The 26,920-nt window shown below is 39.5% G+C and overlaps 1 long non-coding RNA gene across 1 annotated transcript in view; it reads left to right on the top strand.

The window, feature by feature from the left end:
* Positions 1-403: 403 nt before the first annotated feature.
* Positions 404-26,920, top strand: part of LOC148108821 (uncharacterized) — a 304,103-nt gene continuing 277,586 nt past the window's right edge. Inside the window, exon 1 of the long non-coding RNA XR_015727046.1 lies at positions 404-584. This is a non-coding gene — a long non-coding RNA (uncharacterized LOC148108821). The remainder of the gene's footprint in view (positions 585-26,920) is intronic.

The raw sequence follows: 26,920 nt of genomic DNA, 5'->3' as shown, positions 1-26,920 counted from the left end.
GGGAGGAGAGCAAGCACACATGGACAAGATCGTTGTTGAGAGCACTGTGTGGGAACAAGTGCCAGGTTAGAAAGCTAATTCTAGGGAAGCCCTGGCCGGGGGGTGGGGGTGGGGGGGGCTGGAGAAGGGGTAATGGGAGGGAAAGGGCAGAGGGGAAGGGTTGAGTAAGTAAAAGAAAGCAGGAAGGGCAGTCCCTAGTAGTCCCTAACAGTCCCTTTCTTCCTTCTTCCAGAGAATAGAGGGTTGCACATGAATTCCTGCTGGTCTAGTAAAAAAGAGCATCGACTTACTACTTACTGAGCCTTGAGCACCTGCTTTTACCTGCGTGGTATAGTGTATAACAGCCAATATAACCCAAGGAGGTAGCACTCGTTGTTGTTATCGCTTTCATTTTGTAGATACGACACGGAGGCACAGACTGGTTCACAACATGCTCAAAGGACGCAACATTAAGTAAGCGGTGGAGCCAACATTTAAGCCTGAGAACCTGCCTCACAAGATGTGTTCACGGGAAAAGAGACATCAGCGTGGGTTTGTGGTGAGGACCTTCCCAGCTTTCAGGACACCCTGCGTTGGAAGATGCAGTAAGTGCTCTCCCTAGAGCCGGGCTTCTGTGCCCTTAGAAGCCCCTCTGATTTCAGGGTCCTTGTGTGTGTATTCTGTCTCTGGAACTACAAGGAAAGTGAAAATCACAAACCAGATGGGGTACTAGTATGCAGATTGGAATTATGGAAACCCCCAAGGCTCCACTAGAATGGCTAAATTGGTGTGTGGTTTGGACATGCCTACACTCATCAGGATAAACTTAGAAACTGTGCAGATTGGGGGGGGGTTGACAAACCCATGAGCTGTCTGCAGCTCTGAAGGAGCGAGTCACTAATAAATTAGAGTAAGTGACATCTTGCTACCACAACTCATCCCCATCTGATGGGAAGTGTGTCTTTGGAAAGGCATTGTGGAGTTCTCCTGGTGAAAAGTGAGCATCATTTGGGACAGCTTAACAGGGAAGGGTCTGAACACGTTATTATAGGGGTCCTTGGAGTGAGGAAGAAAGTGATAGGGAAGGTCACAAAGCTGAGGAAGAAGATGAAGTGGCTCAGTGTACCTCCTAGTGTTGTGTCCCTTTGAGATGGTTGGGGCATGGCTCTACCTAGGCTTGTCTCAGCAGTGATCTTGCTAATGGCTTTTCTGTGTCTATAATGTGAAGCCTGCAGTTGATGACTTCTGTCTAAATTTCAAATGGACTCTGAATTCATGTGCATTAAAATAATAGGAGCCTTTTTACATGTGGCTGTCTTGGGTCCTTAATTTTGTAAATTCCTGAATGACTGGTACTGTACCTTAATTGCCTTTTATAGTCATTGTAGAATTTCCAGACTCTCTTCCACTGCTAACGTCCTGAGGTTTATAATTGCTTCTATCCAGACTTTTAGGTGTTGCCTAGGGTTGGGTAGAATAAAGAAAGCTGAGAAATATGTTCTGCACTAGCAGCTGTGAACTTAGTAGAGTCTCTTCCATTAGTTATCACTGTTAGGGATGAATGATGAGAAACTGACTTCTGCTGTTTCACCATCTTAAAGGACTCAAACTTGTATCTCATTTTCAAATTTTATGTTGAGTTTGTTGGCTAACAAATCTCAGCTCAGTTTGGGGTAGGATTTTCAGGGTCACGTTATAGAGCTGATTTATTTTTCTTCTTGAGTTTTCCTTTAATGCAAAAAGCCCTATTCTGAAATATTAGGTAATGAATAAAACATGCCTGCTTGTCAACATATGAATAGGAAAAACCCTGTTGTTTTAGTATTTTCCCCGAGAAGATCAATATCCACAGTCACTTTCTTCATGAACAAAGAATATCTCCCCACTCTTCTATTAAGAAAGGGTTTTGCTCACTGAAGGCAGGGCTGAGGAGGGCAGAACTCATAATGACAAGAGTGACAAGATTAATGTATTTATATTGTGTGAATATTAAGTACTAGAATGTGGTGCTCTTATCCTTCCTTCAAAGTGTCCCTATTGCTGCTAAAAGTGTATTAAAGAAGATGTATTGATTCTTCAAATTTCATGTTCATAGTGTTTGCCTTTTTGCCAACATATTCATTCTTTTGTATCTGTTGTTTCCAGTCTGTCCCCATAGCTCTCTTGACCCATCTCATAAAGGGGTAATCTGTCTGATGATCTTTTGTATGATATTTGTGGAAACTGAGGGCCTTTCAGGGGAAATTTGGTGTTTTTCCCACTCTGAGTTCATTCTTTTGCATTGCTCAGTGATATTTGGTGGTACGTAGGTCTTAGAGATTTGGTTTTTTTTTTTTTTTAACCATTAACCCACTGAAGAACATCTGTTGTTTTCTATTTGGGGTGATTATAAATGAAGCAGCTGTGAACATTTGTGAACAGGTAGGGGTGAATATGAGTTTCCACTTCTCTTGCATAAATGTCTAGGAGTGCAATTGCTGGCAGCCGCAAATTTAGTGTTATAAAAGTCTGCCAAACTGTTCTCCAGAGTGGCTGTACTATTTTATATTCCCACCAGCAGTGTATGGATTTCTCCACATCCTTGCCAGCATTTGGTGGTGTTACTATTTTTTAACTTTTGCCATTTTGTAGGTGCATAATGATATCACACTGTAGTTTTAATTTGCATTCCCTTAATGGCTAATGATATTTAACACCTTTTCATATGCTAATTTGCCATCTGTATTTCTTCTTTGGTCAAATGTCCATCTATGTCTTTTGTTAATTGATCTTTCAAATATCTTTTTTTTTTTTGTAAAATATCTGTTCAACTTTTTTGCCTATTTTTTCTATTGGGTTTTCAGGATTTTTGTCTTTCTGGCTTATAAGAATTTCTTATATATTCTAATTTTAAACCCCCTTTTTTTGGATACATGAATTACAGATACCTTCTTCCATCTGTGAATTACCTTTTCACTCTCTTCATGGTGTCTTGTGATGAATAGAACATCTTAATTTTAGTGAAATCTGATTTATCAAAACTTTCTTTTATAATTAGCACTTTTGGGGGCATCCTGCTTAAGAAATCTCTGACTACCTCAAGATCATGAAAATGTTTTCCTATATTTTTTCCTCAAATTTTTATTGTTGCTTTTCCATTCTCTTGAAGATTATGCCTATTAAATACTTGGAAGAATTCACCAGAGTAGCACTCTGGGCCTGGGGTTTTCTTTGTGGATAGGTTTTAAATAAATGGTCAAATTTCTTAAATAAACTATAAAATTATTAAAATTTTCTATTTTTCTCTTGGCTTTGGTAACTTCTGTGTTTTGAGGAATTTCTCTTTTACTTAAATGTAGCCTAATTTTTGGTGTAAAGTTCATAATACTCGGATTATTTTTTTGATGGGGAGGGCACTGGGGGGAGGGCCAGAGAGAGTGTGAGAGAGAATATCTTAAGCAAGTTCCATGCTCAGTGCTGAGCTCGACACAGGGCTTGATCCCACAGCCCTGAGATCATGACCTGAGCTGAAATCAAGAGTCAGACACTTAACCGACTGAGCCACCCAGGCTCCCGTTCATCACACTAAACTTAAAATGGTTATCAGGGGCAACTAGTGGCTCAGTCAGTTAACCATCTAACTCTTAATTTCAGCTCAGGTCATGATCTCAGGATTGTGGGATTGAGCCCCACATCTGGCTCTGTGCTCAGCAGGGAGTCTGCTTGGGTATTCTCTCCCTCTCTCCCTTTCCATACTCACGCACTCTCTCTCTCTCAAATAAATAAATAGATAAATCTTTAAAAAAAATTTTAGTGTGATGAAGCTTAAATGATTGATTTTCTGCCTTTCCTTTATAATGTAGATGTATAAAGCTAGTAATTTCACTGAAAGCACTGCTTTAACTCTGTTCCATGAGTATTGATATTTTACATATTGTATCTTCATCATCATCAAGTTCAAAATGTTTTCTATTTTCTTTTTTGATTATTTTTCCCCCTCGAATCACACTTTATTTCTAAGTATATTGTTCAGTTTCTATGCAATTGGATTTTTTCGGGATATCTTTTCATTTCTGAAGCTAGTTTAATTCCATATGGCCAGAAAATACATTCTGAATGATGTCAGTCTTCTGAAATCTGTCACAGCTTTCTTAATGGCAAAATAATACTTTTTGTAGAAGGTTAAAATGGCTAGAATTTTAAGAATGTATGTTTTATGAATGCATGGAGGTGAAATAAAGCTATATAATAAAATAATAAATATAATAATAAAAAAATGATAAGCATGGATTTCAGGATGTTGATGGTTACCTTCTATGATGAGAGAAAGGTGTGTGTAAGGAGTGGACCATACAGTTGGAACTGCATCCTAACCGCATAGCTAGAAATAGATTCTTGTAATATCCCTAGCTTCCATTTTGAATTGTGGATTCCTGATGTTTATCATGTTTAATATAACCAGTCATTATGTTTATCAAAACCTACTTTTTGTACTAAGACCTATTTCAAACATAAAGAAAAGGGCTCCCCTCCACCACACAGGATTAAATTACATTAATTATTTTGCTTTGTTTGTTTAGATCAGATTTTTCTCTACATGCCTTTTAAAGAAATATGTTACAGATACCACTAAAGACTTCTAACATATTTTTTTCTTCTCTCTACTCACTAGGCAGAACAATTACTCAAAAATGGTGTGTCTCATTCTCATGCAAGTTTATATACTTCCCCTACATTTGCGTATATTGATAAGTTATCATTTCTATTGTTTTGTATGCTTAGATTTTTTAAAAAAAACTAGTGTTATATTTTAAAACTTACTGATGAGAATATATTTAACTGCTGCATAGTAATTCATTGTATTTAAAAAATCTGTTTAGCCATTCCTCAACTTTTTCATTATTATGAATAGTAAATACTTTATATGTCTTTTTAGGTATATAGGTACATCTCTAGGGTAAGCACCTAGTAGTGGAATTTTACTAGACTTTGTAAGATTGCTCTTCAAAATGATTTTAAGAAGTTAAGTGGTTACCGGCAATGCATAATTAGTAGCATATCTCATATCCTTGTCAACACTTGATGCTCATTTAAAAAATTTACATTTTACTGAAATCCAGAAAAACTGAACATCTTTTCAAATGTTTATTTTTTTTCTGCAATTACATGTCTATATTTTCTGCCTTATTTTTGAGTCTGACTTTTTATTTTTCATTTGTAGTGGTATAATCTATATACTAATCCTTTGTAAGTTTTACGTATTACAAATGTATTCTTCTAGGCTGTGTCTTATCTTTATACTTTGTTTATGATGTCTTTTGTCATTTAAAAGTTTTAACTAACACAGGCAGATTTATCACTTTTATATTTTGTCTTTTTAATGTTTTACTTAATAAATCCTTTCATGCTGCCTGTCATGAACATATTTTATGCATATTTTATGTGTTTTCTTCTAAAATTTTTCAAGTTTTATTTTTCACATATAGCTTTTTTTTTTTTTTTTCAAGAGAGTGTGCGTGCACACATGTGAGCTGGAGTGGGAGGGGGCAGAGGGGGAGAGGCTCTTAAGTAGTTTCCATGCTCAGTGCAGGCAGGCTCCATCTCACCTCCCTGAGATCATGACCTGAGCTGAAATCAAGACTCTAGTGCTTAACGTACTGAGCCACCCAGGCGCCCCCATATATAGCTTTCAAATCTATTTGGGATTTGTTTTTACATGTTTTACATTTCCTTACATGTAAGGACTGGTTTGTTTTTGTTTTTGTTTTTTTCCCCTTCTATTGATAAACTGTTGTCTGGTCACTATTTAAATGGATAGTCCATCATTTCCTTGATGTTCTGTAATGTTAGCTCTGTGATACACCCCATTTCCATACACACATATGTTTGTCTCTTTGCTGGTTCCAGTGATCTAGTTATCTTTACATGAAAAAAATACAAAACTATAAAAATCATTATAGCATTATGGTAATTTATACAAGCAAAAATGTCCTGTGTTTCTCTGCCTCTTCAAATTTATCTTGGCCCTATACTTCTAAAAATAAATTTAGGATCAACCTATAAAGGCTTTTTTTGAAAATGAGATGAATTTGAGGGAGAATTACCTTCTTCATAATATTTCTTCTTCATAATACATAATACAGTCTTCTCAGTCATGAACATGATATGCCTTTCCATTTATTTATATTGCCTTAATGTTTTATAATTTTGTCCATAAAGGTAAAGTATTAGTTTTTGTTATAATTACTTCTAGTTACTACATTACTTTTGTTTCTATTATAAATGAAAATAATACAGTAATAATTATTGGTTTAAAGAAACGCTATTGATGTTTGTTTCTTAATCTATTATTCATAAATTCTATATTCAATTCTATTGGTTCATCTATTTTTTTTTTAACAATATCATACTGTCTTGATAACTGTAGCTGTAGAGAAACCTTGAAGTCAATTACTGTCAATCTTCTGACTCTGTTTAGTCTGTGTTGACGTGGCTATTTTGGGTCTTTTGCCTCTCTATGTACACTTTGGATCTGTTTGTCAATATCTACAAAATAACTTGCTGGAATTTTGATCGGAATTGCTTCAGATCTATAGATCACATTGAGAAGCGCTGACATCTTGATAATATTGAATATTCCTGTTCATGAATATGAAATAACTTCTCCATTTGTTTAATTCTTTTTTTATTTTTCTCATTAGAGTTTTGTAGTTATTCTTATATAAATCTTGTACATTTTTTATTAGATTTATACCTAAGTATTTCATTTTGGGGGGTACTAATGTAAATGGTAATTGTGATTTTAATTTCAAATCACATCTGTTTATTGCTGGTATGTAACAGAGCAATTAACTTTTCTCTACTACCCTTGTGTCCTGCAACCTTGCTATAATTGCTTATTAGTCCCAGGATTCTGTTGTTGTTTTGTTTTGTTTTGTTTTGTTTCATTTTTGTCAGTTCTTTCAGATTTTCAATATGGGCAGTTATGTCACCTGAGAACTAAGACAGTTTTTTTCCTTCTCAATCTATATGCCTTTAATTTCCTTTTTTGGTCTTATTGCATTAGGTAGGACTTCCAGTATGATGTTGAAAAGGAGTGATGAGAGCAGACATCCTTATTTGTTCCTCATATTAGTGGGGAAGCTTCTAAATCCTCAGCATTAAGTGTGATGTTAGCTGTAGGTTTTTTGTAGATGTTATTTATTAAGTTGAGGAAGTTCCTTCTATCCCTAGTTTGCTTAGAAGTATATCATTAATAGGCGTTGGATTTCGTTAAATGCTTTTTCTCTATCTATTGGTATGATCATGTGATTTTTCTTCTTTATTCTGTTGATAGATTATGCTAATTGATTTTTGAACATTTAACCAGCCTTGAATATCTAGGATAAATCCCACTTGATTGTTGTATGTAGTTCTTTTTATACATTATTGGAGTTGATTTGCTGGTATTTTGTTGAGGATTTTTGCATTTGTGTTCAAGAGACATGCTTTGTCTAGTTTTGGTATTAAGATAATGTTGGATTTAATGAATGAATTAGGAAGTATTCTTCCTGCTTCTGTCTTCTGGAAGAGATTATAGAGAATTGGTATAATATCTTACTTAAATGTTTGGTAGAATTCAAAGTGAACCTATCTGGGCCCTCCCTCCTTTGCTTTTTAAAAATATGTTTTCTGGGGGTGCCTGTGTGCCACAACTGGTTAAGCGTCCGACTTTTGGTTTCAGCTCAGGTTGTGATCTCAAGGTCCTGAGATCAAGCCCTGCATCAGGCTCCACACTGAGCATGGAATCTGCTTAAGACTCTCTCCTTCTCCCTTTGTCCCTCCTCCCTGAACATGTGCTCGCTCTCTCTCCAAAATAAATAAATAAATCTTTTAAAAAATCTGTTTTCTGTGCCTGTAATGTACTTTATCACTTAATTATATCTAGAAAACTCTGACTTAACCCTTTAAAATTTTTTTCTCTTAAAACAGTTTACCATATTTCTTTCTCTCCCCAAAGCTCCTGAGTGTGTGTTCCATTTCTGCCACTTTTTGCTTTGCCTCCTGAGGTCTTTCATTTTATAAGCTTGTCCACTGATTGAGGCACAATTCCCAACTCCTTCCTTTCCTTTACTTTTGAAGACACATGTACTGGTCCTTCTTTTGTGCAAGAGGCTTTATTGCTTATCACTGTGGAGAAGAATGAGGTGGCAAAAATAATTAAGTATAAATCTTTTATAGTTCTTAGATTAATAATCTCTGGTCTGTGTTTCTTGCTTTTTGAGTTCTTAAGTTTACAGAACAAAATAGACTAGGTTGTGGTGTGGTAATAACCCCAAATATCAGTGGCTTATCACAACAAAGTTTATATCTTCCTCACACTACATATCTATCATGGTCACCCAGGGACCCAGACTAATGAGCAGCAACCACTTTTAACTTCCAGGTGTAGTGCTGGAGGCACAAAGAACCCAGAGTGGAGATGGGGTTGTAAGTGACACATATCTTCCTTAAAACTTATTTGCCAAACCTAGTCACCTGGCTTTATCCAGTAACAAAGAATCAGGAAATAGTTGGGGGAACAGCTTTAATAATAACCACAGTGAACAAAATCCTCCTTATATTTCTTAGGGAGAGGCACACATCTTCAACTGCACCAACCCTTCTCTAGTCTCAGGGACAAAGCATGCCAACCTCCTGCTTTTCTTCAAAATATGAACTTAGCTTGCCCAAAGTATTTGGGTAAAACTATACATGTCTTCATGTTTTATAAAGACATTTTTCGCCTCTAAGAATATTAGATCAAGAAATACTTATTTCAGCATCTCTGATTCACACAGAAATTATTCCCTTTATGCATTTGAATTCTAGTCTTAACTATAATTAGCTCTGTAACCTGGAATTGATGATGATGGTGGTGATGATGATGACAATTAATAGTAATGATGATAATGAAAGCTGACAATAATTTGATGATTACTGTATTCCAGACATTTTCTAAGAAGTCTATCTGCATTAATTCATGTAATTCTCACAGCAACCCTCTGAAGTAAACTATATGCAGTAATAGTAACCCCATTTTACAGATGAGGAAAGGAAAGCACCAGAGAGTTAGGAACCTTGCCCAGAGACTCATAGCTCATAAGTCAGTGAGTAGGGGTTCTATTTTGAGCAACCTGACTCAACCGCCAAGGTAGTCTAGCTTTCTATCTTCTAGTTTCTTAACCATGCTACTTGATACAGTTTTTTATTTTACTTTACATTATTTTGATGTTGTGACAACTTCCTTTTTTCTAGACTAGTACTCGTGGTATATACCACAATACAAACAGTGGCCATCCTGAGTCAGTGACTAGCTTTACTGTTTTTTCCCTCTTTGCTTTCAAATGTATTATCTTTTAGTCTATTTTTAGGTGTTTTTGAACCATTTGATAGTCCTGGCTACATTGAACTAAAGGCACTGATAAAATGTCATGGGCCATGACATTGACTCTCCACTAATATCCAAAAATATATCATGGCTACATTATCTCATTGAAGGTCTAGTCAGAATAAAGGACCCCTTTAAGCATTTCATACAGAGAATTTTGGGAAAGGAAATGGTTGGCTATGTAGGAGAGAGGAAGAATCAAATAGGAAAAGGTGAGGTAATCAGAGCAGAAAGCTACTACAACCCTGAGGCCTGGAAAGACAATGGAAGGAAGTTTGTTTGCAGCATACAGAAGGCAGGACCATTCTGTAAGAGTCTGGCCATAATGAGGGGCTGCTCTAGGACTTTGGAACACAGGAAGGGCTGACTGTCTGGAGGAGAATAGCTTTCTGCTAAATATGCTACCCAAGGTAGACAAGACAGAGAAACAAAACTCATGGCTTCTTCCTATCTCCTCTCCCCACTATTCCACCAGTTCTTCCCCTTGGCCAAAAATTTCCCAGTGCCAGCTGACACGCCTAAGACATATATTTCCTTAAGATCCAGAGGAAACCAGGAAAAGGGCAGATAATGGTTTTGAGAACAAATAAGCGAATGACTGGCACACTGACCATCTCAGTAATTCTCTCTGGAAGAAATGGATAAATTTCATATAGCTCAATAAGAACCATTAAAAATTCATTTCTCTCTTAAATTTATGTTACGGGATACCATCGGCTTGAATGAATTTTTCGCTTTTAAGATGAATGACCTCACATCATACGTATGTAGTCATACTTAATAATAAGTTTTACTAATTATTTAGGGTTTGTAATTCCTATAACATAGCAGACAAAAGCTAATTATTTATGGTCTGTTGTATATAATGATATGTCCGTTTCTACCTCTTTTCCCATTCTAGTTGCCTGAAATAGCAACATTTTATCTTAGGATTACTCACTCTATTCTCCAGTGAAGGCCCAGGAATAAGAGTTGTCAATGATGTGTGGGATTATGATTCTTAAGGGCAAAATGGAGATCTATGACTCTGTCTATGTGACATAAAATTACCTTGTTAAAGGGAGAAAAAAACCACCACCACTAGTTATGGTGAATCATAGAGAACAACGATTGCCATACTGTGTTTCATCCACAGTTCATGCAAGATGCTCTGTGGAAAAAAACAAGCTGTAGTAAAGCAACTTTGAGAAAAGCTCATAATGCACCCCCTTCGAGGAAAGTCACAATATCTAATAAGGGGTTGGTGACAAAAAAATAATTGTTTAAGCCAGCATTCCAAAACTTATTTTAAAAGAAGGGTCAGGCTCCCATCATCATCCAAGTGCGAGGTAGTAGATGTGTAAACAAGGGCTGTGATCACAGGCGTGGTGTGAGAGATGGAAGTGACATTGAATTGGTGGGGCCTTCAGATTGGACTAGAGTTGTGTTACATTGAAGAGAGAAGTCACAAGAAGCCAATGTTTTTAATGATCAAAAGAATAGTTGTGTCAGTAATACACATGGGGATATGTAATCTGAAGCATCATTTATAGTAGTAAAAATCTGAAAACAAAGAAATGCTCGTCTATGGTAATTGATTAATATATATATATCACATATAATATTATCTAAAATAGCATATAATATGTCGAATATGTCATTTTGGAATGAGGAGGTGAGAGGCTTCATAAGCTTGTTGGTTGTTTCCTCATTGCTCCAAACAGGTCAGCTGCATGTGTGTTAGTTACAGTTGTTTCAGGAGAAAAAAAAAATGATTTAACATGGAAAATGAACATTATTAAACAGGTGATCACAAGTGTGTCTGACAGAATATTCTTGAGATCCGTGTGTGTTTTGCAGGTGAAGTGGCTTCATCACTTTCGTTAGACTTGTGGTAACTTGTGTTTGCCCTTTTGGAAATGCATCAGGGTGGATGGGAGCTAGCGTGTGAGCTGCAGTCCCTGCAAGATCTGCCCCAAAGCCGGGCTTCATGAGGATTACTTGGGATCCGAATGTTGGTTCTTCACAACCCTGCAGACTCTACTCCCCCCCTCCCACTTTTTAAAAGATTTTATTTATTTATTTGAGAGAGAGAGACAGCTAGGGGCAGAGGGAGACCCAGCGGCAGAGGGAGACCCAGCACAGGGCTCGATCGATCCCAGGACCCTCGGATCACGACATGAGCCAAAGACAGACACTTCACTGACTGAGCCACCCACATGCCCCCAGATTCTCCTTCCTTTGTTCACTCTCAGGTGAGCTTTGGTTGACTGAGTACAATTATTTGTGAGGCTGATAAATATCTGTTTTTTTCTCTTTCCTTCTCAACCCTGTATCTCAATTGTCCCCTTGGATTCCCTGCATCCCAGAGCCCTTGCTTAGCACAGCTTTATGAAGATTTGAGGGTGGTGATGGCAGGATTGCTCAAAAAGCCAGTCCCGCTATCCCTCTGAGGAAACTTAGTGCTGTTGTATTATCTGCTGCTGATTTGTTATAAGCTTATTTTAATTAAACCACATAGTGAGTGCTGAATAGGCTTTACAGAAGTTCATGTGGAAAACAAACAGGAAAAGAAAAATGGCCTGGTAGTTTCTTTCCCAGTGGTGCCACAACAAATTGGTCAGCTTAGTCAAATCAATCTGATTTTATTTCCATGAAATAAATTTGTTAGTTCTTAGTTGATTGGTCTAGTAAGTGTCATATGTGTAAGAATGGAAGAACCAGTTGGCCTACTTGCACTGCCAAGGAATGACAGGTAGAGGGGAGAACTTGGCTCATTGCTCAGGGTGGCTAGAGTTTCTGTTCAGTCATGAGTGATGGGAACTGTCTTATCTGTCTAATTTATAGAATGGAGAAAGTTCACCTTGCCTAAAAATGGCTTCTCTGTGTTTCATGAAACCCTAACAGTTCTGTCCCTACATTCTTGGGCCTTGAGGATTGATGTACAAATACAAATGATATACAAATGCAAAATATAAATGCCCTATGGAATAATACATAAAATCACTATGATGTGGTCATACCACAGCTCAAATTCATGTGTAAGTGGCCTCCTGGGAACCTACCAGGGTCCCAATAAATGGGGCAAAGGGAAAGATTTTATTTTATATTTTTATGATTATTATTATGACTTTTTTTTTAAGAGAATGATTTTAATGGACAAAAGGGAGGCAGGAAAATTCAGAGGGCACAGGGGCTACTTGAATAAGGTGCTAATGTAGTAAGAATTGGAGCCTTGGGACTGGGGCTAGAAAGGAGTCCCTAAAAGGGAGCTTAGAGTCAGGGATGAAGTCGATTTATTTTACAATTCTGTGGAGGGCCAGAGCTGCTGCTGCCAGAAATGAAAATTTCACACCCACTGCACTGACCTCCTTTCCTAACATTATCCCGAAGGCCTCTTCTATTTGGGCTAAGAGGTGAGAATAAGGAGGACAAAAGAGCAAAGAAGGGCCAGTTATTTTGGGTAGGCAGAGAGAGCATATGAAACATTGTGGTTAAAATTGGACAGAAAGAAGCAGCAGTTAAAAGTCAACCTGTAGGAAACTGGACCAAAGGGTAAACTTCAAAGTTCCAGCTTTGCCTCTGTGGAGTGTCACCCCTCTCATCCCTTTTCAGCAAAAAGAAGAACAGTGAGTTTCTCCCAGGGATGGCCAGGAGCAGGTATGCATGCTATAGTGTGTGATATTGTTTCCGTCACAGGATAAAGCCCTGTGCCCTTGGATAAGCCAAATGATGTGTAGGGGTGGGTCCACAGAATTGCGATCTAATTATTTTTCCATTGGGAAATTCACTGGGATTTAATCCTTTGCTTGGAGGGATCATTGTGTGCCGACTACTGTTTAGGGACTGATCTGCTAAGCCAACATTTTGAAACATTGGGTTGAGGGTGATGATGAGGGACAGGGCTGAGGATGGAAGTGGAGCCCCAGAAGTATACAGCCCGTGGGGATAAAAATACCACCGCCACACCTGTGAGTATGAGCACGTGGGAACAGGAGCTTCAAAGTTATTGTAGGTTGGGTGCCCTGGAAAGCAAACTGTGAGATCGTTATCAGCATGCAGGGTATTTTCTTAGGGAGTGCTTTTGAGATCCTGACATCCAGGGAAGGAAGAGGAAGAGGAAGGGGAAGGGGAGGGAGCAGGATTGGGCAGAGGGAGACGTTGAATGGGCCCATGGGCCCATGAACTCCGGGGCTGGCATGGCCATTCAGTTAACATAGTAGGAGGGAATGAATGGGCCTTTATATCCCCACAATGACTGGATTCAGGCTGCCCTGTAAAGAGGTAGGGCCTAGGGTAAAACAGGTTTCTCTAGCCAAGGCAACCATGGAAAAGGGACAACAGCTTAACACTGTCTTCCCGGAAAGCTTCCAGCAGCTGGGAAATAAATCCGTGAAATCTGACAGCCTAACACAATACAAGGTGTACATTCAATGCTAACACATGTATTCTGACCAGATGTTGAACTGGTTTCTTAAGAAATAAGAAAAAAAATCATCCTTCCCTGGACTCTATCTCCACGGTACCCTGTGACATCCCTCTGTAATCCTTGGCAGGGTGGGGTGGATTAATCAGGATTTATAGAAAACCACTGCCTGGATGTCATTGAAGTGAGCAGAACTATCTCTGAATACATAGACTCCATTACATTCTTCCAAAGTGATAGTCAGGTGGTTCTCACTTGGCAGCAGTTCAGCCCACTAAAGGACATTTGACATGTCTGGAGACATTTTTGATTATCATGACAGAGGAGGGTGGTGCTACTGGTATCTCGTGGGTAGAGGTCAAGGGTGCTGCTACATGTCCTACAGTACACAGGACAGCACTCATAACAAAGAACCACTCAGCCAAAATGTCAGTAGTGCCAAGCTTGAGAAAGGCTCTCTTAGCCAAGAGAGTAACAATGGGAGTGTCTCATATACTCTCTCTCCCCTCAAGATGCACCCCTGTCCGCCTTACCACATGTATTTTGTGGCTTCCTGTGTTAAACACGTAACGTCTCTATGGATTCAATGTTGCTGAGTCCTTGTCTCATTCCCTTAGTAGATCGTGAGTGCCTGGAAAGCCAGAATAGTTCTTATTGACTCTGTCTCACACACACCTACCACATGGTAGGAGCTAGTTGAATTGTAGTGAAATACTTTGGGAGAGGATTGATTTCGGGGGGCTGATCCCTCTGTGACAGACAACATTGGTGTTCCTCTCAGGGTATCAAGTATTTGCCAGGAGATGTCAAGAGGTGGGTCCTAGGTGAGTTGTTTGTTGAGCTGGATGGAGGATAGTGGAGCATTTGCAGTGTGCGCTGTAGACGGTAGCTAACCATGGACTTTGGTTCAACTTCGGTTCCTATTTATATATCAGGGTAATCTGGGACACCAGAATCCTGGCCTGAAGGTGTCTGGTGGTTCCTTATTTCCTCGGGGTCTCAAATGGAAGCTGACTAACAAGACCTCGAAGCTGAAGATAGGAGGAAGCATCCTAGGAAACAGATCCTAGGAAAAGAGGACTGTCTTGTATTGGTCCTTTTCCCCTTTCTTTCCCCCCCCGATCTGAGCCTGTTCCCCTCTGCACAGAATCCAGGGGACAGATGGTCCTTTTCCTTATTTCTTTGTGTCTCTTGGAATCAGGACAGCCTGGAAGTTTATGTAAGGGGCCATGTGCGGGGCTGCAGTCCTCTACCGGGGAAAAAGGGTATAAAAGCTTTTTCTTCTTTTCTCTGCCTGGGAGGAAAAGCAGAATTACTTCTTTTTAAACATTTTTTAAACTTTTATTTTGTTTAAAATTCTTGTATAGTTAGCATACAGTGTTACAGTTGTTACAGGTGTACAATATCATAATTCAACAATTCTATATGTTATTAAGTGCTCATCAAAATAAGTGTACTCTTATTCCCCATCACCTATTTCACCCATCCCCCATCCCCTCCCCTCTGGGGACCATCAGTTTGTTCTCTATAGTTAAGAGTCTGTTTCTTTCACTCTTTTTTTTTTCTTTGTTCATTTTTGTTTGTTTCTTAAATTCCACATATGAGTGAAATCATATCATATTTGTCTTTCTCTGATTTATTTTGTTTAGCATAACACTCTCTAGCTCCATCCATGTTGTTGCAAATGGCAAAATTTCATTCTTTTTTTCTGGCTGAATAATATTCCACATACCACATCTTCTTTATGCATTCATCTGTCTATGGACACTTGGGCTCTTCCATAATTTGGATAATGTAAATAATACTGCAAAAAACATCGGGGTGCATATATCCCTTTGAATTAGTGTTTTTGTATTCTTTGGGCAAATACCCAGTAGTATCATTACTGGATCATAGGGTAGTTCTATTTTTAATGTTTTGAGGAAACTCCATACTGTTTTCCACTGTAGCTGTACAAGTTTGCATTCCCACCAACACTTCATGTGGGTTCCTTTTTCTTCACATCCTTGCCAACACTTGTTGCTTCTTGTGTTTTTTATTTTAGCCATTCTGGCAGGTGTGAGGTGACATCTCACTGTAGTTTGATTTTCATTTCCCTGATGGTGAGTGATGATGAACATCTTTTCATGTATCTGTTTGCCATCTGGATGTCTTTTTTGGAGAAAGGTCTGTTCATTTCTTCAGCCCACTTTTAATTGGATTATTTGGCTTTGGGGTTTTGAGTTTTATAAGTTCCTTATATATATATTGGATACTAACCCTTTATTGGATGTGTCATTTGCAAATATGGAAAAGCAGAATTACTAATCAATTTTTCAAAGCTTGCCTTAGAGGCTGGATCCTTGTCCCCATTGATAATAACCCTGAGTCAACAGACTGTATCAATGCCCCCAACAGCTTGTCATTTTAATCTGCAAGCTTATTAGACCACCCAGTACAATCGGTTCAGCATATTTAAATTCCCCAAGATTAAAACTTCTTCAGTATAGGGTATGTATTATTGTTCATGAAACGATTTCTTTTCTAGCAGAAATCTGTAGGTATTTCCTATCAGTGGTGGAGCAATTTGGCCTAGAATCCTAGCTCTTCAGTCTCATGGGATCTCTCCTAAGTGGGACTATAACGCTCTCCCCTCTCCAGTCCTTGAAGACCTGCTTTTTGGCCTTCAGCCCTGAAGGAGACACTGGGGCAATGTTTTGCCCATGCCAGTAAAGCACATATCTCCTTGTGCTGTGAAAGAGTATGTCATTTACATAACACATTCAGCCTAGTTGGCACTTACGATCTATCATTCAGTTAGGTGTTTAGGATGTGTCCTAGTCTAGTCATAATACAATCATTATGAAATTCCTGGGAGAAGTGCATTTTTCTTGGGCAGACATTAGTTTTTAAATTAGAACATCTCCCTCTGTTATTAATTATTTTTATATGAAAATACCATAAGTGATTGGATCAAATTATAAATCAGTCATCTGCCAAATTAAATTCTTAAAATCACCATCATTACTGGGTTATGCTAATGTGAAACTCAGGAAACATTATAATATTCTTACATATCTAACAAGTAGAGAGACTGGCTGATGTTTTCCCACATGCTTCATCTCCCAAGCCACCTACCTCCTTACCATCCCTCTAATGAATGTTCAGGCACGCACATACTCACACAAGCACAGCCCTAACAAAAATCTAGCAATAGATCAAAGTAATTAGAGCCCTAAATCCATAAATCTAGTCACATTTGGAATAATGACTTGCGAGCCTCATCATTAGTGATCAGTGATTCCAACTATTTCATATCACTCTGGAAGTCTGATCCCAAATCTATCCGGTCTTGTACTTGGGGAGATACACAGAACTACAAAGTAATTTAAGGCAAGATGGGTAGGGGAGTGTTTTATTAACAAGAGAAACTTCAATAGACAGTGCAATTTATTTATTTATTGCTCAGAAAAATAAGCCTGTTTAATATAAATTTTGTGTGTGTGTGTGAGAGAGAGAGAGCATGCACGAGTGAGTGCAGGGAGGGGGAGGGGCAGAGGGAGAGGAAGAGAGAGACTCTTAAGCAGACTCCATGCCCAGTGTGGAGCCCAACATAGGGCTTAATCTCAAGATCCCACGATCATGACCTGAGCTGAAATCAAGAGTCAGACACCTAACCAGCTGAGCCACCCAGGCGCCCCTGTTTAATATAAAATTTAAGCAAATTTCATGGGTACAACCTCCTGAAAACTTTATTTTTTCCAGATTTATTGTGATATAATTGACATAACATTGTGTAAGTTTCAGGTGTACAACGTAATGATGGTGCATGTCTATTTCGTGAAATAAGCACCACGATATGATTGTTTAACACATCCCTCACCTCACATAGTGACAGTTTTTTTGTGTGCATTTGAACTTTTTAGATATTTAGAACTTTTAAGATCTCCTCTTAGCAGTTTTCTCATATACAATATGGCATTGCTGTCTATAGTCACCATACTGTATATTACGTCCCCAGAACTTATTTATCGTGAAACTAGAAGTTTGCAGCATTTGGCCACCTTCCGTCACTGCCCTGCCCCCCATCCCTGACAACAACCGATCTGCTCATGAGTGAGTGAGATCGTACAGTATTTGTCTCTCTCTGTCTGAGAAAGGTTTTAAATAAGAAATTTGTTAATATATAAATAGTAAAGTTATTATTTAGAGGCAGAAGCCCACTCTGAGTTCATAGTGTATCAGGCAGTTATATACAAAATGAAAGAAGAAAAATGCTGGCTGCAAAACCACCAGCTGGAACGGCGGGAAAACACAGAGTTAGGAAACCAGAGATTGCATGAAAATGTTGCAGAAGAAGTTTGGAATCAGAAAGGCCAGGTTAGCAATTTACTGGTTTTGAGGCTCAGCAGTAGCATCACGTATGCCTTCCAGGTTAAGATGGAAATCAGGGCGGTGTGTGTGCAGGCGTTTTATGAACCCCAGCGGCATATCAGTTATTATCATCATCATCTCTACATTTTTCAGAGTTTAGAATTAGACTGATTTTTATTGAGCAGGACACTGAGTTTTGGTCTCTAGAAAACAGCAAGCATATTTTTTTGAAAGATGGGAATAATTCCCTAATCCATCTGACTTATTAGGAACATCTCTTTCAACAGACAACCTCTGAAGTCCTTTCCCAAGGTGTTTTTTTTTTTTTTTTGGTTTTGTTTTGTTTTGTTTGTTTTTGTGCGTGTGTGGTTTGTTGTTTTTTTGTGTTTTTTTTTTTTTTTTACCATTGAGATAAAAGGGACTCTCATGGAATAATTTGTCTAGGGCAGAGCATTTCAATACTTTTCTAATCATCACACATTTCACTGAGGAAGAGCCCTGTCTCTCAGGGAGTGAGACACAGGAGTGGTCCATTTAATAAGAAAAATGAGGCCATGGCAGCATGGAGCCACCTGGGTCATAGGACGTGTGGTTGGGGGTATTGGAATGGCAGAGAGTTAGGGAGACCAGAGGGTCCTGGCAACTAAGATGCGGGACTATATATAAGCAGGAAAGCGCTCTAAGCCCACCTCATGATGTCACAGGCCAGTTCTGCTCATGAAAGATGTATACTGACACATCTTCAGTATTTCCCACAAAGAAAACCCTACATAAATATGGGTTTTATAAATCTGGCTTTCTCTAGTGCCTTCTGTGTGGTTATTCTTTTTTGCTCTTTTCTTCTTTGGTGAAAGAAAGAAGTTTTAAAACAGCAACACTGACCAGCCCAGAGCTGGTGATCTGATTCCTGGTGAGTTTGGGCTTCTGATCCTGGAGGAGGCAGGCTGAAGACCTGGGCAGAGAGCAGGTGTGGCCTACGGACGAGGAACTTCAGGTTGATGACGTGGGGTGGGGCCCCAAGAGGGTTCATTCTTTGATGCTGAGTCAGCAAAGGTGCCCAGAGCATGAGCTTGGGGGAATCTGGTAGAAATTAACGACCCGCATCCCCTGTTCAGAACCATAACCTGATGTCCTATCAGGGCTGCATGAAGGATGCAGGTCAGTGATGTGCTGCCAGACTCAGAGAGAGTGACTGGATTCCAGAAGGAAGGTGGCAGCAGAGGGTGTCAGCCCACATCTGCAGTTTGTAACAGTCTGGGCAGTGGCTTGATAGGCAGCCTCTAACTTGGATAGGATGGCCTCAGTGGTCAGCTCTCCTCTGGGTGCTGGCGTCGCCATCTCTCTCTCAGCTCTGCCTTGCCTTAGGCAGGTATCTGGTCTTGAATCTTTTCTGCTTGGTTACCTGGCCTCTCAGGCCCCGCTTTTCTCCAGTACTGTGTTTGTGAGAGAGCCTAGATCCTTCACACCAGTATATGAATTTTTCCCCTGAGCCTTTCCTGCCTTCATAGTCGCCCTTCTAACCCTTCTAGAGCTGCTTGCAATCTCCAAATGCACAGGGCCCCAGTGGGAGAAGGCACATTCCGATGGTGAAGTCTTATCGCTAGGATGGAACACAAATACATACAACAGGTGAACCAATTTTATTTCTGCAAGATGCCACCAAATTCAGTTCAGCAACTTCTCAACTTGGCCACCGGTGAGGGAGAGCGTGTGTTGGAAATAAATCAATTAAACCAGTTGGATTAAATTGACTGGTCATTTCGGCCCAAATGCTTGATTGCTTTGCACTGGAGAGACACAGCCTTAGAGAGCTTCCAAAACACAGTTCCCATAGCAACTATACGAAGAAGAAATGGCAATAAGAAACAGTGCATGTGAAATTTATTTTATCTTCTTTTGCCTGACTTCCTGTAGGCCCATCTCATATTCCCTTAGGCACTGGCCATCTGGGCATGTTCTTCTTCTTTTTTTTTTTTTTTAGCAGTTTTCCCCAAGAAAGGACTCTCCATAAAATGCCCTTTCTTATCTGCCTTTGACTGACAGATTGAGATTGTGATTTGCAATTTCCAACTTCAGTCCTTTGTGTGTCTAATGAAATCCTGCCTCAAATTGGCCCTGTCCTTCTCCCTTGAACTTTACTGGTTTTCTTAGCTATAGGATTAGGGAGTTTATTGCAAAAAAGGATTAAGATTTTAGCTTCAGGACCTGTTCTGGATGGTTTCTCTCAAGGGAGCACATCATTTTGCACGTAGCAGCTCCTGTGGCTCTGAACACCTCAAAGAAAAATCTAGCTTGAAGGGTATCTCCTTCTCCTGCTCCCTGCCCCCCTTTTCATCAGTAACGAGGAGGTGATTCAGAATGTTTCACGTTTTGGCAGTTTATGGACGGATGTTTAATTCAGCCTCCTCTGTTGATCTACATCTTAACTCAGTTGTCCATCTTCTTCTTTTTTTTTTTTTTTTTTAAAGATTTTATTTATTTGACAGAGATAGAGACAGCCAGCGAGAGAGGGAACACAAGCAGGGGGAGTGGGAGAGGAAGAAGCAGGCTCCCAGCGGAGGAGCCCGATGTGGGACTCGATCCCAGAACACCGGGATCACGCCCTGAGCCGAAGGCAGACGCTTTAACGACTGCGCTACCCAGGCGCCCCAATGGCCATCTTCTGAACCTTGAAAATGTCTTCATTAGAGCCACACTGGGTCTCTTCACATAAACACATGACCTATCAGAGCCACCTCACTATGTATAAAAGAATTTATTTCCTCTCCTTTTTGAAATCACTCTGCCCGAGAATTGCCTCCAACTCCTGTTTCTAAGACTTGTGCAAAGAGCTTTCGCTTGAAGTTGCCTGTTCAGTCCCATATCACAAAAGCAGCTTCAGTCTTTCTTAACTCTTCCTCCTGGGATACAGGTCAGATTTTCTCAGGTTGACATGCAGAGTCTCACACGCTCATCCCAACCCACCTTTGCAGTTTATACCAAAACAAGAAAACTGCAAAAATCTTTTGCTTGAGCCAGAATGGTTCCTTACCAGACTCCCAAAGCACCTCACCAATACCAGCTACATATCTTTGCTCTTGCCATGCCTTTCACCTGCAATGGCCTCTGTCTACCTCTGTGCTATTAAAAATCTTTCTCTCTGGGGTGCCTGGGTAGCGCAGTCGTTAAGCGTCTGCCTTCGGCTCAGGGCGTGATCCCAGCGTTCCGGGATCGAGTCCCACATCGGGCTCCTCCTCTGGGAGCCTGCTTCTTCCTCTCCCACTCCCCTGCTGTGTTCCCTCTCTCGCTGGCTGTCTCTCTGTCAAAAAAAAATCAATCAGTCAATCTATCTTTCTCTCTGCTCTCCACTTCAATTTTTTTTTTTGTCTCCTTTTGAGGACAGTTTTTATCATATGAGTGTGTGTGTGTGTGTGTGTGTGTGTGTGTGTGTGTGTGTGTGTAGTTGTTATTAGGTGCTGCTTGTTTGGTCCTTCTATCTATGTAATTGTTGGGTGAGAAACCACTGCAAAACCTAGCAACTTAAAACAGGAAGCATTTACTCTTATGCCCAAGTGTCTGCAATTTCAATTTTCACTGCACTAAAAATCCGTGTTCTGCCTGTTCGTCCCTCCCTCTCCCACAATCCCTGTCACCACTGATCATCTTTTTCTTTCCGTGGTTTTGCCTTTGCGGAATATCGTGTAGTTGGGATCGTACAGTATGCAGTCTTTTCAGCTTGGTTTCCTTCACTTAGTAATATGCATTTAAGTTTCCTCCATGGCTTTCCATAGCTTGGTAACTCTTCCTTTTTTTTTTTTTTTTTTTTTAAAGTAGTGAATACTATTCCATTGTCTGGATGTAACACAGTTTTATTCATTTACCTACTAAAGCACATCTTGGTTGTTTCCAATTTTGACAATTACGAATAAAGCTGCTAAAAACATGCATTTGCTGGTTTTTGTGTGGACGTAAGTTTTCAGCTCCTTTGGGTAAATACCAACAAGTGTGATTATTAGATCATATGGTAAGAGTATGTTTAATTTTATAAGAAACTTCCACACTGTCTGCCAGTGTGGCTGTACCATTTTGCATTCCCACCAGCGATGGATGAGAGTTCCTATTGCTCCACATCCTTGCCAGCCTTTGGTGTGTCAATGTTCTAGATTTTGGTCATTCTAATAGGTGTATAATGGTAACTGATTGTTATTTTAATTTGCATTTCTCTGATGACATATGATGTAGAGCATCTTTTGATATTCTTGTCACCAGCTGCATATATTCAACTCTATTGTATATGCAGAAATAGTCCAGAAATGGGTCTGAGAGCTGTGAGAGTAGTCCCCAGGGGTGCTGTTTTTTTTTGGAGTAGGCAGTCAGTGAGTATTTCCAAATTCTCAGGCATTTGAAGTAAGGACTGTGTAGTGGCACTGTGATTAATTGAGATGGGCAGTACTGGTTTATTTATTTGGATGGTATATTTACTGGGTTTGCATGGAAAGCAGAAGAAAGACTGGACCCTGATCAAAAATTTCCCTGAGAGTCATTTAAATCTATTCAAGGGTAAAACATTGGTTCTTTATTTCCATCTTTGTAGAAATAATTGCAATATATTTGGTTGAAGCCTTCATTTGCTCTTGGCAACAATAGCTCTCTTTTTCTTTTCCTTTCTTCTTTCTGTCACCTCTGTGGTATGGACTCCTGGTCTCTCCTTGAAGAGAATTCTTGATTGGCTTAATGCAGACTTACAGTGTCTCTGCTGGGCCCTGACACACTCAGCTCTTTCTCTTGCAGCTGCCTTGCTGATGCACATGTAAAATCTTTCCCCAGATCACTGTTTGCAGTGAGAACATGAAGAAGCTACAGAGGACTTCATGGGTGAGATCTCTTGTAGAAAGTGTGTGGGTTTGCAGGTAAGGCTGCCCTGAGTTTGAATCATAGCTCTGCCATCTTCCCAAGTTAGGTACCCATTAAGAGCTTCATTTCCCTTGTTTGAAAATCGGGCTATTACCTTCCATAACTGATATTACTGTAATTTATGATATTTATTGATTACTTATAATGTACTTGGAAGGGTAGCTACAAGGATTAAGTGAAACAATGCATATTTTATGTAAAACATCATGTTTGGTGAGTATGAGGTATTTATATCACACATCAGTTCTCTTATTCTTTTTTTTTTTTTTTAAGATTTTATTTATTTATTCGACAGGGATAGAGACAGCCAGCGAGAGAGGGAACACAAGCAGGGGGAGTGGGAGAGGAAGAAGCAGGCTCATAGCAGAGGAGCCTGATGTGGGGCTCGATCCCATAACGCCGGGATCACGCCCTGAGCCAAAGGCAGACGCTTAACTGCTATGCCACCCAGGCGCCGCATCAGTTCTCTTATTCTTGACTCTTTAGAAGCTTCTGTTTTTGACACTATGCTGCCATTCCTCTCACAACCAGTCCATCCACACATTTACGTTCCTTAATTTTATTGAACTTTAACCAGATGATTAATCAACCAATCAAAAAATCATAAATAAATATGTTAATGAGTGGATGTTTTCCTGGGGCCTGTAAATAAGTACTTTTGTGATAGGCCAGGAAAATACATGTTTTTGGAATTTCTTATTCTAGAAAGTCACAAGCTGTACCTCTCTCCAGCTCAGTGGTTTTCAGCTGGAGACAATTTTGCTCCCCCCACTAGACACTCGGGGATGTCTGGAGATTTTTTTTATTGCCGTAACTTGGAGGGGGAGAGGGTACTACGAGCATCTAATGGGTAGACGTTTAGAATGCTGCTACATATCCCATACCACAGAGGACAGCTCCCTCTCCACAGTAAAACAGTGTCTGGCCCAAAATGTCAGTAGTCCAGTTGGAGAGAAGGGGATTCTTTAAGTGAAGAGAATATTTTGCAAAATCCCAGTCTTTAAGAATCATGCTGGATATGGACTTAGGCAGGGAGGTGTCTAATGGTGCTGAACAATTTGGGTAATTCACATTAAGACTATCTCTGTAAAAATCCATGTGGCTCTGGTTGATTAAATAACGTAAATTAAATGTAAGGAGCAATGTTTCTCTCATCTCATTGCTGACAGATTAAGGTAAATGATTCAGAATTCTTGGCAGAAATGACTGGTGACAGTCTTGTTTTCAACTGCTTTAGAACCTGGGATTGATAAGTGCAGACTTGGGTTGACAGCCAAAACCCAGGCCCTGGGCTGTCCTGCGTCTCACTCACTTAAGCTTTCCTTATGTTTAAAGCTTGGATGCTCAGAGAATGACCCATCCATTCCTCTGGAGCTCTGAAGGGCTGAGGTGTTTGCACAGCCCTCTTGGGCAGCTTGTCTTGTGAGGGTCCCAGGCCTATTCTACCCATAACCCACCCTGATTCCTCCTTTCCCTTCACCACTTGTTCTGTGTGGGGTCTAGGAAATTCTACCTCTTATGTTGCATGTGGCACTTGACACAGATGAGTCCAGGAATTGAAGTTTATCATCCAGAATCAGGCTCAATCTGTCAGAAGTTGTTTAAGATAACAGACCTTTGCTGAATTATTCCATGAAGGGGTCAAAAAGTTAAAATCAAGGAGGGAGCTAGGCTGAAAACTGGAGAAAGTAATGTGGTAGAGTCTGGGTAGCTGTTCACCAAATCTATTTCCTTTTTTCTCCCAAGCTCACAGCTAGACTTTTCTCAGAAGTAAACTTTGCAGTAGTAAACTTGGCAGTACTCTTTTGCAGTAGTAAACTTTGGCCACGTAACTGGCTGGTGGAACGCAGGAGTAAATGTTGTTTGTCACTTCATACTAGACCCATAAAAACTTGCCACATATTTGCCAACTGGATTTGGATGTTTAGAAAGCCATATGTTGAAGATGGCAGAGACTCTTCCTCCCAAAGTAATATAATAACCAGGGGATGAGAAGCAAGAACATATCCAGAGTCCTAGATAGAAGTCAACTGGGGACAAGAGAAGTCAGCTAGCAACCAGCAGCAAGAAGCAGATGCAAGAAGACAGTGGTGATAAAGAAGGGGTATATGGGATTTTTACTAAGTACGTATGACTTGCTAGGGAGCCTTCTCTCTGGCTGCATCTTGCAGATACCATTCGTCTTCTGAACAATAATTTTGGACAGTCAGAGAGGGATTTGATAAACTCATGAGACTAAAGAATAATTAATTACCGTACTGTGATAAAAAGCACAGCCCTCACTCTGACCTGTCTACCTGGGGGGAGGCAAGAGTCAAAGGAAGATGATTTCACTCTAGGAAACACCATTAATGTCCTCCTATCCACGCCTTCCACTTACTCTGGCCAAATATTTTTCCTTCATTATGCTCCGTAGGGTAAAAAGGAATCTTTTTAACTAAGAAAAAGACATGCTGATGAAAAAACAAGCAATTCTTTCCTGAACTTTCTATTGCAAGTACCCTCAGGTTTTAATTAAGAGTCTCTTTTTTTCCTCCACCTCAAATCTTCCTGAACAGCACAGGTGCTCATAGAAATCATTTGGAAATGGCCTGGGAGCTTGTTTAATGTCACTGCCTAATCACTTTGCTAAATGTCACTGCTTCAGAGCATGAGTTTTTATCTTAAGTTCCTCCTCCTCTCATCTTCCCTCTCAGGTAGGAGCCTTTCGATAAATCTTCAAGGAAGAACAAAAACTTCTTCAGTTTGGTTTCACTCTTTTTTTTCCCCTAGTATTCTGGGAGAGATAGTATTCTAGGCAGGGAACACTTACACAAATGGCCAGATAGTGTTTCTCTTGCAACAGGAACTGTTGTATTTTGTGATAATTAAGATTCCTTTTAATGCAGAGATTTAGAGGTTTTTTTTTTTTTTTTTTTTTTTTTTTTTTAGATTTAGAGTTTTATGTCTTCCTGTCACTTCCAAACTCCTGCAGGTTTAGCGAGGCTCTCTGCCACCTTGATCCCCACCCCTGCCCTCTTTACATCCCCAAGGGCATAAACCGTGCTTCTCAGCTTTCTCTACATGTTTTATTGGTGTAGATAATTCCTTTGTTCTTCCTTTCAACTTCCTCCCTTACCCTGGACTTTTATTCCATGCTCATTTTCTCCAACTTGCTGGTAAATAAAGGACAGTGATACATTTAAACATATTTTAAACAAACCACAAAAAGAAAAGTGCAATATTACTCATTCTTTGGGACCTTAACATGGAGGAGTGATGGTGTACCCAACATCAGGGCACTTAAATATATAAAGCAAACATTGACAGAACTGAAGAGAGAAATAGACATCAATATTGTAACGGTAGAATTCAATGTCCCACTTGCAACAATGGCTAGAATATCAGGTCGACTATCTATAAGGAAATAGTAGATCAAATGGGCCTAGTAGGCACATACAGAATATTCCACCTAACAGCAGCTGGAAAGATGCACATGGAATGGTCTCTAGAATAGGTCATGTTGGGCTACAAAAAGTCTTAACAAATTTAGCATGGTTGAAATCAGACCAGGTATCTTTTCTGAACAAAATAGAATGACACTAAATATCAATAAGAGAAGAAAAATTAGAAAATCCACAAAGAGGTGGAAATTAAGCAACATACTCTTGAAACAACCATTAGGTCAAAGAAGAAATCAAAAAGGAAAACAGAAAAGATCTTGAGACAAATGAAAATGGAAACACAACATACCAAAATTTATAGGATAGAGCTAAGTTAGAACTAAGTGGGACATTTAGAGTGACAAATGGCTACATTAAAAAAAAGGAAGAAAGATCTCAAGTACATAACGAACTTTATAGCTCAAAGAGAAAAAGAGCAAACTAACCCCAAGTATGGCAGAAGGAAGGAAAATTAAAGAT

Source organism: Ursus americanus, chromosome 16, assembly GCF_024610735.1.
Source record: "Ursus americanus isolate L20-20 chromosome 16, mUrsAme1.1.p, whole genome shotgun sequence".
Lineage (NCBI taxonomy): Eukaryota > Metazoa > Chordata > Mammalia > Carnivora > Ursidae > Ursus > Ursus americanus.
This window is presented reverse-complemented; position numbering and strand designations above follow the sequence as displayed.